A 12,267-nucleotide genomic window follows, 5' to 3' on the forward strand; every position below is an offset into this window, starting at 1 on the left:
ATGCCACTGTTCACACCAAAAGGTAGTCTTTCTCCTCCTCTTAAACCTTGGTTGGCCTTGTGACTTCCTTTGAAGTGCAGTGCTGAAGGGATAATCTGGACCTCTCAAGACTAGGCCTATTATGTACCATTAGTTTTGTTACCTTTGCTGGTGGCCAGAACTACAGGCAGGAGACTTCCAGTCAAAACTAGTTAGGCAGAGAGGAAATTATTTTGGACGTTGAAGAAAGAGGAAAATATTATGAATTGGTGGAGCAGTTAGAGGAGATATAGAATGTGTCAATACCTGACAAACTTGTGAATTTGGTATAGATGATTTCTGGTAAGAAATTTAAAACTGCAAATTAACTTTTTATACCTTCCTGTGTGAAGGTGATAGTGGTATAGGTATTCCTGTGGACTAGACTTCCCAGCTGGCCTTCCCCTTGATAATGCAGTCAGTAACTCTATCCTATGACACATGGAAGGCAGGTAGACAGCCAGCTCCATGGGATCCATGTCATGTGCAATCAGTGCCTTCTGAGTCTTCTTGTTCTCCACCAAAATGGTAGCACTGTTAACCTCTGCTCGAAAAACAGGTGGCCACTGAGAGGGGAAATTCCCTTTGCTTGCAGTTTTCCTCTCAGCCTTGACAAACAGTCTCTGCTCCTTCTCTTGCTTTATCTCTGATATGTATTTATCGGCCAGCCCAAGCAGTTGAGAAGCTATTTGGTGGCACAAGGCCTGGGTGAACTGGTTAATCATGGGAGGCACTTTTAGCTGCTTATGGTGGATAGCCCTTTGCCACCACAACTGGATGGAGCAGGGGCATTTTACAAAGCAGGTGAGGGCCCTTTGGAGCTAGATGTCCTGTCAAATGCCAAATTATCGGGTCTTTTCTCAAACAGGGGATTTACCACCTTCTTGGCCTCCTGCTTCTTCACGACAGCAGGCACCAGGGCCACTTTCTTCCCCGTGGCCTTCTATCCCTTTGGTATCTTGGGCAGCTGGAAGAAAAGTTGTATTCTAATATATAGATGATTTATTTGGAAATTTGAAAAATAACTCTGAATTTTTAAACTTCCCTGTTTGTATAATTTAACATCAATATTTTGATTCATTTTGGATTTATTGATCTTATTTTTCCTAATATTTTGTTTCTTATATTTAAAAAATTCTACATATTTTTTTCCAAATTCCATATATTAAATTTTCCAAAGGTAATAAATTATAAGTTAGTGGTCTGGCTCAACAGTGCAATCCTCTTTCTCTCTCTCTTTACACACACTGTATATGTATATTATAATTAATAAATAACATTTTAATTTTTATTTAAATATTACTCATAGAATTATTTATGGCCTTGATGCCTGCTGTTGCATTGAACCAGTCTTGCATAATTTTTTTTTTGTTACATACTTGAAATGACTTAAGGTAGATTGTTCATATTTACATATGTTCAGTAAAATTAAAAACACAACTCTATGCAACATTTTATTAAAGTAAATCACAATCTTTTGTCAATGCCTGCATATTTTCTACACAATGCCTGCAAGTTTTCTGATGTATTTGAATTTTCTCCTTTAGGTAATGGTCAGTATGTTACAGTGTCAATTTCAAACCAAAATCAGTACGTCTGTGGTCCATAGATAATTTATATATCAATTTATCAGTTACTTGGAGTGAAAAGAGAGTATCTTCTTGGAATGAAAGATAACTACTGATGATAATTGATATATACTATAGACATAGAATTTTAAACCATGCTATCTTGAACAATGCTATTGTATTACAATATAGATTTACTATGGTTCTGGGGAGACCATTAATGACACAAGACTGATGGATAATTTTTGAGAACTAACTTATGTTCCTCATTGTTTAATATATGTGGAAATGTCACAGTGTCACTTTTTCTTTAATTACATTAGCTATTTTATTAAAATGTTCAATAAGTTCATCCTGAAAACACTGGATGAGGGATATTTTGACTGTCTAAAAATGCTAAAGGGAAGAGTAATTTGGGGAATTGGTTGAAGATGGGACTTAGGAAGACACAGGTCTCACCTATTCCCAGGGACACACCAAAGTTACAGCTACCTGTGGAATAATTCTCTCTGAAGATAATCAGAGGACCAGCAGAACAGCTCTTCCACAACAAACTATAAAAAGGCCACATTGAGTAAGGTAGGAGAGGCAGAGAGGCAGTCTCCACAGGGCCCCTACCAGTAGAGTAGTGACCCACAAGCAGGAGGGATATCAGAAAATATCACAAAAAAGGAGCTTCTTCCTGAAGAATGAGGCGTTTGAGTCTCACATCAGGTACCCCAACCCTTGTGAACTGTGCTGGAAAGATGAACCCCCAAAATAATTGGCTTTGAAAAACAATGGGGCTTATGTCCAGGAGACTCAAAAGGCTATAGGAAACTGAGACTCCACTTTTAAAGGGCTCTTCACAGACTCACCCTGGGACCCAACTCAAAAGCAGCAATTTGGAAATCACCTAGACCATACATGAAGAAGATTCATTAACTAACCTAAAGTGTCTTTCAGAGAGACAGATGTCTCTTGAAACTCTTTCTGGGGATGTAATTGCTTGCAGGTGCCATTTTTTTTCAATCTCCTACTCTGCTAGCTTGAGGCTGGCAGGTGCCATTTATTGATAGTCTCTCTCTACCTTGCTAAGGCTGCTTGCCCTGCCCCAGTGTTACACTATTCCAAAAAATTAAACTGGAGAGAACATTTCCAAACTCATTTAATGGAGGCCTGCATTACCCTGATACCAAACCAGACAAGGATATCACAAAAAATGAAAATTACAGGCCAATATCTCTGATGAACAAAGATGGAAAAATCCTCAAGAAAATATTAGCAAACTGAATTCAAAAATATATTAAAAAGAACATACACCATGATCAAGTGGGATTTATTCCAGAGATGCACGGATGGCTCAACATCTGCAAATCAATCAATATGATACACCATGTTAACAAAATGAAGGATAAAAAGTGTATGATCATTCCAGTAGATTCAGAAAAAAAATTGATAAAATTCAACATCCTTTCATGATATAAACTCTCAACCAACTGGTTACAGAAGGAATGTACTTCAACATAATAAAGGCCATATATGACAAACCCACAGCTAACATTATACTCAACAAGGAAAAACAAAGTTTTTCTTCTATGGTCAGTAACAAGACAAGGATACCACTCTCACCACTTTTATTCAACAGAGTATTGGAAGTCCTAGCCAGAGCAATTAGGCAAGAAAAAGTAATTAAAGTTATCCAAGTAAGAAAGAAAGAAGTACAACTGTCACCATTTGTGGATAGAAAACCCTAAAGACTCCACCAAAAATCTGTTAGAACTAATAAGTGAACTCAATACATTTGCAGGATACAAAATCAATATACAGAAATCTATGGCATTTTTATACACTAGTAATGAATTATCAGAAAGAGAAATTAAGAAAACTATTTCATTTACAACTATGTAAAAAAGAAGAAAATACCTAGGAATAAATTTAATCAAGGTTAAAAACTGCACTGAAAACTATAAGACATTGATGAAAGAAACTAAAGAAGTAACAAATAAGTGGAAAGATGTTCCATGGATTGGAAGAATCATTAAAATGTTCAAACTACCCAAAACAATCTACAGATTCAGTGTACTCCCTATCAGAATTCCAATGGCATATTTCACAGAACTAGAACAAATAATTCTAAAATTTGTGTGGTTTATAAAAGATCCCAAATAGCCAAAACAATCTTGAGAAAGAAGAACAAAGATGAGTTATCAAGTTCCTGATTTCAAACTATACTACAAAGTTATAGTAATCAAAAGTATGGTATTGGCATGACAACAGAAACACAGATCAGTGGAACAGAACAAAGAGCCCAGACATATATGGACAGTTAATTTCCAACAAAGGATCCAGCCATGGACAATGGGGAAAGGACAGTCTCTTCAATAAATGGTGTTGGGAAAACTTGGTATGCAAAAGAATGAATCTAGACTACTTTCTTACACCCTACAGAAAAATTAACTTAAAAAGGATTGAATACTTGAATATAAGACCTGAAACCATAAATTCTTAGAAGAAAACTTATGTGGTAAACTCCTTGACATTGGTCTTAGTGATTATTTTGGGAGGTATGAATCTAAAGGCAAGGGAAACAAAAATAAACATAAGCTGCTACATCAAACTAAAGGGCTTCTGTACATTGAAGGAAATCATCAACAAAATGAAAAGGCAACCCACTGAATGGAAGAAAATAATTGCAAATCATAACCTTGATAAGGGGTTAATATCCAAAATATATTTAAGAAAACAAAACAGTCAGGCATCTCAACAACAAAAAAAGAAACAGCCCATTGAAAATATGGGCAGAGGATCTAAATAGAAATTTTTCAAAGAATACATACAAATGGCCAACAGGCACATGAAAAGATGTTCAACATCACTAAATACCAGGGAAATACAAATCGAAACCACAATGAGATAACATCTCACACCTGTTAGAATGGCTGTTATCAAAAAGAGAAGAAATAAAAAATGTTGAAGAGGATGTGGAAAATAGAGAAATCTCATATACTATTTGTTGGAATGTAAACTTGTATAGCCACCATTGAAAATGATTTGGAAATTTCTCAAAATTTAAAAATAGAACTACCATATGATCAAGCTTTTCCATTTCTGGATATTTACCTGGAAAATGTGAAAACAGTAATTTGAAAAAGTATATACATCCATGTTCATTGCAGCATTATTTACAATAACCAAGCTAAGGAAACAAGCTAAATGTTCATAAATGGATGCATAGATAAAAAAGATGTGAGCCATATATATATATATATATATATATATATATATATATATATATATATATATATATATATACACACACACACACACATATACATGTAATGGAATACTACACAACCATAAAAAGAAGGAAGTCTTGTCATTTGCAACAAAATGGAAGGACTTTGAGGGTATTATACAATGTGAAATAACTCAGACGGAGAAAGACAAATACCATATGTTTTCACTTATATGTGGAATCTGAAAACAAACAGACGAAACAAATCAAAACAAACTTATAGATAGAGAGACTGGTGGTTACCAAAGGAGAAGGAGGTAGAGGGGTAGCAAAAGCATAGGGAGTCAGTTGTATGGTGATGGATGATAACTAGTAGACTTTTGGTGGTGATCAATTTGAGGTGTATCCAAATATCAAATTATAATATTATACACCTGAAACTAATATAAGGTTATATACCAATTTTAACTCAATTTTTTTAAAAAATGTAATTTGGCAAAGGATTATCAAAATAGAAAGACAACCTAAAGGATTTAAGGTAAATCCCAAAGTGACAAACATATAGCTACAGTTTTATTTCTGCCTATATGCCAAACTGAAAATGGAGATGTATACTGATTAAACTACTGAAGAGCTTACACACTAAAATTTCTTCAGGCTGTTGTTATACTACAATGAATGCCCACAGTTCAAAACACATTATAATGTACTTGGAAAATTCTTCCTATCACAGAATATATTGAGAGTGATATATATATATATATATATATATATATATCACTCAGATATATATATATATATATATATATATCACTCAGATATATATATATATATATATCACAAATATATATATATATATATTTTTATGCCACAGATTTGGATATAGCTAAAAATGACAAAATTAGTATTAGGATTCAAATATATAAAAAATAAAATGAACAGAAGTTACCTTTCTTGCCCTTTCAAATGATATCTTATTGTAAGAGGATGTGAATACATTCAGAGGTAATCTAATATGCATTTCATTATTCACAAAATTCCAATAAATTATGTATCTTTCCTCTAGTGTGACATTAGCTTCTTAACGAAATGAAGCACATCTTTCTGTGCAAATATGTAGAACAAATATCTGATACTTGCTAGGTTTTATATTTTTTATTAACTAATTTAAATGAGTAATTTTTATGGTTAAATAGTGACTTTTATACATACATAATCAAGAAATTCCAACATTCACAAGACTGGATTTCAGAATTTTAGGATCAATGACTACTTCTCTCCATTTCCCCCCGTTTTAATGGGAATGCCTGTAGATGTTCCCACGTGACTGTTCAACTGCTGCATGTTGATTTGTTGGGGAGGGGCTGGAAAACTTGTCTCTATATTTTACAGTTAACTGGTTTCTTTCATTACAGAGAACTACACACAAAGAGCCTCATCCATATCTAGATCCAATCTTGTTAGGTGATAAGATTATAAACTTAGAGCAAAATCTTGAATGGGATCAGTGTCTCGCGAATGTCTCATTAGAAGGAGAATCAATGTATTTTGCATGTGGGAAGGATATAAACAACTAGAGTCCAGAGGGTGATCTGTGGGGAACAGATGCTAGGGTTGCACACATGATCTCTAGCTCTTGGTGTTCACATCCTTGTGTGATCCTCTTCTGAGTGTGCAGGGCCTATGACTTGCTGGTAACGAGTAGAATAAGGCAAGATGATGGGTGCATGTTTTTACATGTTCACGATTAGGTTATGTAAGGCTGTAAACTGTGTTGCTACAATAATTTCTCTTCCTTGCTGGTTTTGCAGAAGGTAACTGCCATGTTGTGTGTGAGTTGCATGGCAAGTTGCTAAAAGTGGCTTCCAAGGAACACCCAGCAAGAAAATGGGGTTTTTAGTTCCACAGCCTTCTAAGTAACTGAATCCTGCCCACATGAAAGCTTATAAGCGGATCATTTCAGAGTAAAGTGTCAGATGAGACCACAGCATCAGCCAACACAGTAATTGCATCTTTATGAGAATTTGAATTAACTAAGTCATGCCCAAACTCTTAAAGCTTTAGACACTATGATATAATAATAATAATAATGTGTTGTCATAAACACTGTCTGTGTTAATATTGTTATGTCACAATAGATAACTAATACAGAGGAATTTTATAATGATTCAGAAATCATTCTTAATCTCTAGATTGCCATCATGGAGAAAAAACACAATTATTTCAATCAAACCTCTTCTTTCACTTCTTAGAAAATTATACTGAAAGGCAAATGATCCTAACTAAAATACTATATTTCATGTCTCAAAACAATTACTCCAGCCATTTTTGATATGGGTACTTCTTGATTGGAAAAACAAAAATAATCAGTTATACTGGGGAAGATATTTGACTGACGTAAAAATTGAATAGGCAGAAGGGAAATGGTATATAATGTTCCATTGTATGCAAGCAGGAATATTCTTATGGAGAAGTGATTGAAAGGGATGAGCGTCGTGGTGAAGATGCTGTACTAATAGGCTGTTTACACCCTCTGTTTTGATATATAGTCATACTAATGTTTACAAAATATAGGCTATAACTTCTCTTTCCTCAATAACCCAAAGATCTTCCCAAGTTGTATTTTCAATGGTCATGTGACACAAGTTATAGAGGTATGTGATCAATGGAGGCTGATTCTTCAAAGATTTAAGACCAATTCCCATAATTCAATCCAAGTTCAAAAGGGAGGGAGAGGATCATAAATAATCAATTAAGTGACTACTAGAAATAGTCCTTAAAGATACATCAACACAAAAATACCTTTCACAATGTGGCATGGGGAAATAAATACACTACATTAGGTGGAAGTAGTTTGAAGTAATTTATGGTTTTTGAAGTCTAGACCAGTTAGATACCAAATTGCAGGATCCTCCACTTTGCTGTGTGAAACTTGGGCAACTTTTTCAACACATTGTGAGAATTTTATCTTTATGTATAAAATGAGGATATAATCCATCATATAGGGTGATTGTGGTTCCTTGAGTAAATGAATGAGAATGCACTGTGTGCCATAAAAATAACATCACTAATTAAAACCATTATTGTTATCATTAGTTCTGCATCTGCCACTAATCAGTGGTAAGAAACTAAGAGTGTGATTTTCTGAAATTCATTTATGTGTAGGAGAAATGATGATGTTGTAATTAATACTGCTAATAATCTGTACCAACTATTGATTATTTTAACGAATGATGTCTTTCTGGTCATGGAAAATAAATGACCAACATTCAGTTTTTCCCTTAAAGTTATACTAAAAGTTTCTTCTATAAGGAAATATAACATGTTAAAAGTCTAATTTACAAAGGCATTAACTTACAAAATGCTTTTTTATTTGATATTATTTTAACTATTACATGGCTTTATGCCATTTCATGGTTTTGATTAAATCCTGAATCAACAATTTTTAATAGCCTTTGATAAGACTACAAGTTTCCTTAATCCTTGTGAACATTGGAAGATGGGAAAATGTATCCAGCTGGACCTTGCCTCAATGAATTATCTTCTATATAATCAAGCATTAAGTAATCATAATAAAAATATTTAAAGACTTATATATGTTTGGGGAAAAATGTTTTTTTATACCCATCTTGTAAAGTGAACCTGGAGGGACCTTTTCCCCTATCTTGCAGTAGCAAAATAAATAAAATTATGCACAATAATACAAAAACAATGTGGGCAATTTGTGTGTGTATATAACAATTATATTTTTACATTTAAAAATTTTTTGAAATAATCTCAAAGTTAATAAGTGTGGCAAGTACATCACAAATAACTTTTTTCTGAATCATCTAAGAGTAAGCTGCTGACATGATGCCCAATCACTCACAAAAAATTTTTGTGTATATTTCTTCCAGTCATGTTCTAGAAAACCACAATGTAAACATGAAGATCAGGAATTGATATTAATATATTACTACCATCTATTCCTGAAACCATTCAAATTTCTCCAGTTATTCTAGTAATATCCATTAAAATAAAGGGGTAAAGTCCAAAATTACACACATGCATTTATTTTCTATGTCATTTTGATTTTATTCATTTGGAACAGTTCTCAGTTTTTCCTTGACTTTCATGACCTTGACACATGGGCATATTAAAAACCAGTTGTTTTTGATAATGCCCTTCTATTTGGGATTCTCAAATATCTCATCATAATTCAATTCAGATTAAGTATTTTGGGCAGGTTTAACAAAGAAGTGATGCCGTGTCCTTCCCATCCAATCCTGTAATGGCACACCATTTTAATTTGTCTCATTACTTGTTTAATTATTTTGACTTTGAGCACTTGATTAAGATGACACATACTAGTGTTATCCATTCTAAAGTTTCTCTTTTTTTCTCTCTTTTATTTTTTTTCCCTTTTATATATATATAAGTACTGGGATGGAGATAGTCTGAGACTTCATCAAACATCTATTCACTAATTTTTATTAGTGTAGACTCATGAGTTCTTATTTTAGTTAATCAGGTGTAATCCATTAATATCATCATTTTGACATTTAAGTTTTTTACAGTGAGGATCTCTTTAAATGGACTTACATATCCTTTGGCATGCACTCATCATTCTTTGAACTCTTCTTTATTTTCTGGCCTAGAAAATACCCCATTGGGATCTCATTTTGTACTTTCCTCACCCCACTACTAAAATGAGTCATTTCTCAATAGAATTCTAGGTTATTTTAATGGAGAATAGAGTACAGAAAAGATTTTAGTGCTAGGTGTGTTCATTGTTATTGGTATGTCACTTCTCATAGGACCATTGTAGTAGATAGAGCCAGAAATACACACACACACACACACACACACACACACACACACACACATTTATTTCTATATCCATCTCAATAGGTTAAAATCTCTGAGTTTACAATATCTCTAATTTAAATCCAATAACACAGGGTTGATTTTCATTTTCTCCATTTCTCCGCAGTCTCCTCTTGTATGCCCTTCTCATACTTAGGTATTATATACTAAGCCAGGCTTCAGCCTCCCCAAGAAGATACCCTTCTTACACTGCTCTAAATCCAATACTCTAGCCTGGGCAGCTGCTGTCACCTCTGCCCCCCTGCCCAAGATTGAGTTCTAATCCTGTTCTGGTACCAATAGCCCTTTCTGGGCTGTCTGTTTCCTTTGAACACCATCCTCACTCTACTTACTTAGCCTCTGACTCTGAATTGTGGAGCACCTTGATCCCTTATCAACACAACACACACACACATAAGCACCTGTCTTGCTCATCCCCACCTACTGTTTGTGACTGGAGTAATCAGGAAGGGAAATAGGTGTGGAAAAGGAAGAATAACTACAGTTTATTTCAATATGTTGCATCACATGTTAGAATAACAAAATCCCAGAATGAGCCAAATTTCAAACCTCACAAAAACAAACTCTTGTACATAGCACAAACTCTGTGACATACTGTCTATGACTATTGAACATTTTGAAGAATGGTATCCTAAAAAAGTATCTATTTTAAACTCATTACATGTTCATATTATTGGGTTAAATGTTTATTGTTATCTTAAATAAGTTTCTTGTGTCATAAGATTAAAAACTCAAATTGTTGTTTGATATAAGAAATTTAAAGAGTGTTACAGTAGTCCTCGCTTCAGCAGCACATATACTAAAATTGGAACGATACAGAGAAGATTGGCACTAGCACGGCCCCTGCGTGAGGATGACATGCAAATTCATGCAGCGTTCCATATTTTTTACCAATAGCATTTTTCACAGAACTAGAACAAAAAATTTCACAATTTGTATGGAAACACAAAAGACCCCGAATAGCCAAAGCAATCTTGAGAAAGAAAAATGGAGCTGGAGGAGTCAGGCTCCCGGACTTCAGACTATACTACAAAGCTACATTAATCAAGACAGTATGGTAGTGGCACAAAAACAGAAATATAGATCAGTGGAACAGCATAGAAAGCTCAGAGATAAACCCATGCACCTATGGTCAACTAATCTATGACAAAGGAGGCAAGGATATACAATGGAGAAAAGACAGCCTTTTCAATAAGTGGTGCTGGGAAAACTGGACAGCTACATGTAAAAGAATGAAATTAGAACACCCTCTAGGACCATACACAAAAATAAACTCTAAATGGATAAAAGACCTAAATGTAAGGTCAGACACTGTAAAACTCTGAGAGGAAAACATAGGCAGAACACTCTATGACATAAATCACAGCAAGATCCTTTTTGACTCAGCTCCTAGAGAAATGGAAATAAAAATAAAAATTAAAAAATGGGACCTAATGAAACTTAAAAGCTTTTGCACAGCAAAGGAAACCATAAACAAGATGAGAAGACAACCCTCAGAATAGGAGAAAATATTTGCAAATGAAGCAAATGACAAAGCATTAATCTACAAAATTTACAAGCAGCTCATGGAGCTCAATATCAAAAAACCAAACAACCCAATCCAAAAATGGGCAGAAAACCTAAACAGACATTTCTCCAAAGAAGATATACAGATTGCCCACAAACACATGAAAGAATGCTCAACATCACTAATTATTAGAGAAATGCAAATCAAAACTACAATGAGGTATCACCTCACACCAGTCAGAATGGCCATCATCTGAAATCTACAAACAATAAATGCTGGAGAGGGTATGGAGAAAAGGGAACCCTCTTGCACTGTTGGTGGGAATGTAAATTGATAAGCCACTATGGAGAACTGTATGGAGGTTCCTTAAAAAACTAAAAATAAAACTACCATATGACCCAGCAATCCCACTACTGGGCATATACCCTGAGAAAACCATAATTCAAAAAGAGTTATGTACCACAGTGTTCACTGCAGCTCTATTTACAATAGCGAGGACGTGGAAGCAAACCTAAGTGTCCATTGACAGATGAATGGATAAAGAAGATGTGGCACATATATACAGTCGAATATTACTCAGCCATAAAAAAAAAACGAAATTGAGTTATTTGTAGTGAAGTGGATGGATGTAGAGTCTGTCATACAGAGTGAAGTAAGTCAGAAAGAGAAAAACAATTACCATATGCTAACACATATGTATGGAATCTAAAAAAAAAAAAAACGGTTCTGAAGAACCTAGGGGCAGGACAGGAATAAATACACAGACATAGAGAATGGACTTGAGGACACAGGAAGGGGGAAGGGTAAGCTGGGACAAAGTGAGAGAGTGGCATGGACATATATATATACACTACCAAATGTAAAATTGAAAGCTATTGGGATGCAGCCACATAGCACAGGGAGATCAGCTCGGTGCTTTGTGTCCACCTAGAGGGGTGGGATAGGGAGGATGGGAGGGAGATACAAGAGGGAGGAGATATGGGGATATATGTATATGTATGCCTGATTCACTTTGTTATAAAGCAGAAACTAACACACCATTGTAAAGCAATTATACTCCAATAGAGATGTTAAAAAAAAGAGTGTTACAG

The 12,267-nt window shown here is 34.6% G+C and overlaps 2 pseudogenes; one reads left to right on the plus strand and one right to left on the minus strand.

The window, feature by feature from the left end:
- Positions 1–343: 343 nt before the first annotated feature.
- LOC132413624 (large ribosomal subunit protein eL8 pseudogene) lies at positions 344–1,099 on the minus strand (annotated as a pseudogene).
- Positions 1,100–10,444: 9,345 nt separating this feature from the next.
- Positions 10,445–10,557, plus strand: LOC132413985 (U6 spliceosomal RNA; annotated as a pseudogene).
- The last annotated feature ends 1,710 nt before the right edge of the window (positions 10,558–12,267 follow it).

The sequence above is a fragment of the Delphinus delphis genome, chromosome 18 (assembly GCF_949987515.2).
Source record: "Delphinus delphis chromosome 18, mDelDel1.2, whole genome shotgun sequence".
In the NCBI taxonomy this organism is placed as follows: domain Eukaryota; kingdom Metazoa; phylum Chordata; class Mammalia; order Artiodactyla; family Delphinidae; genus Delphinus; species Delphinus delphis.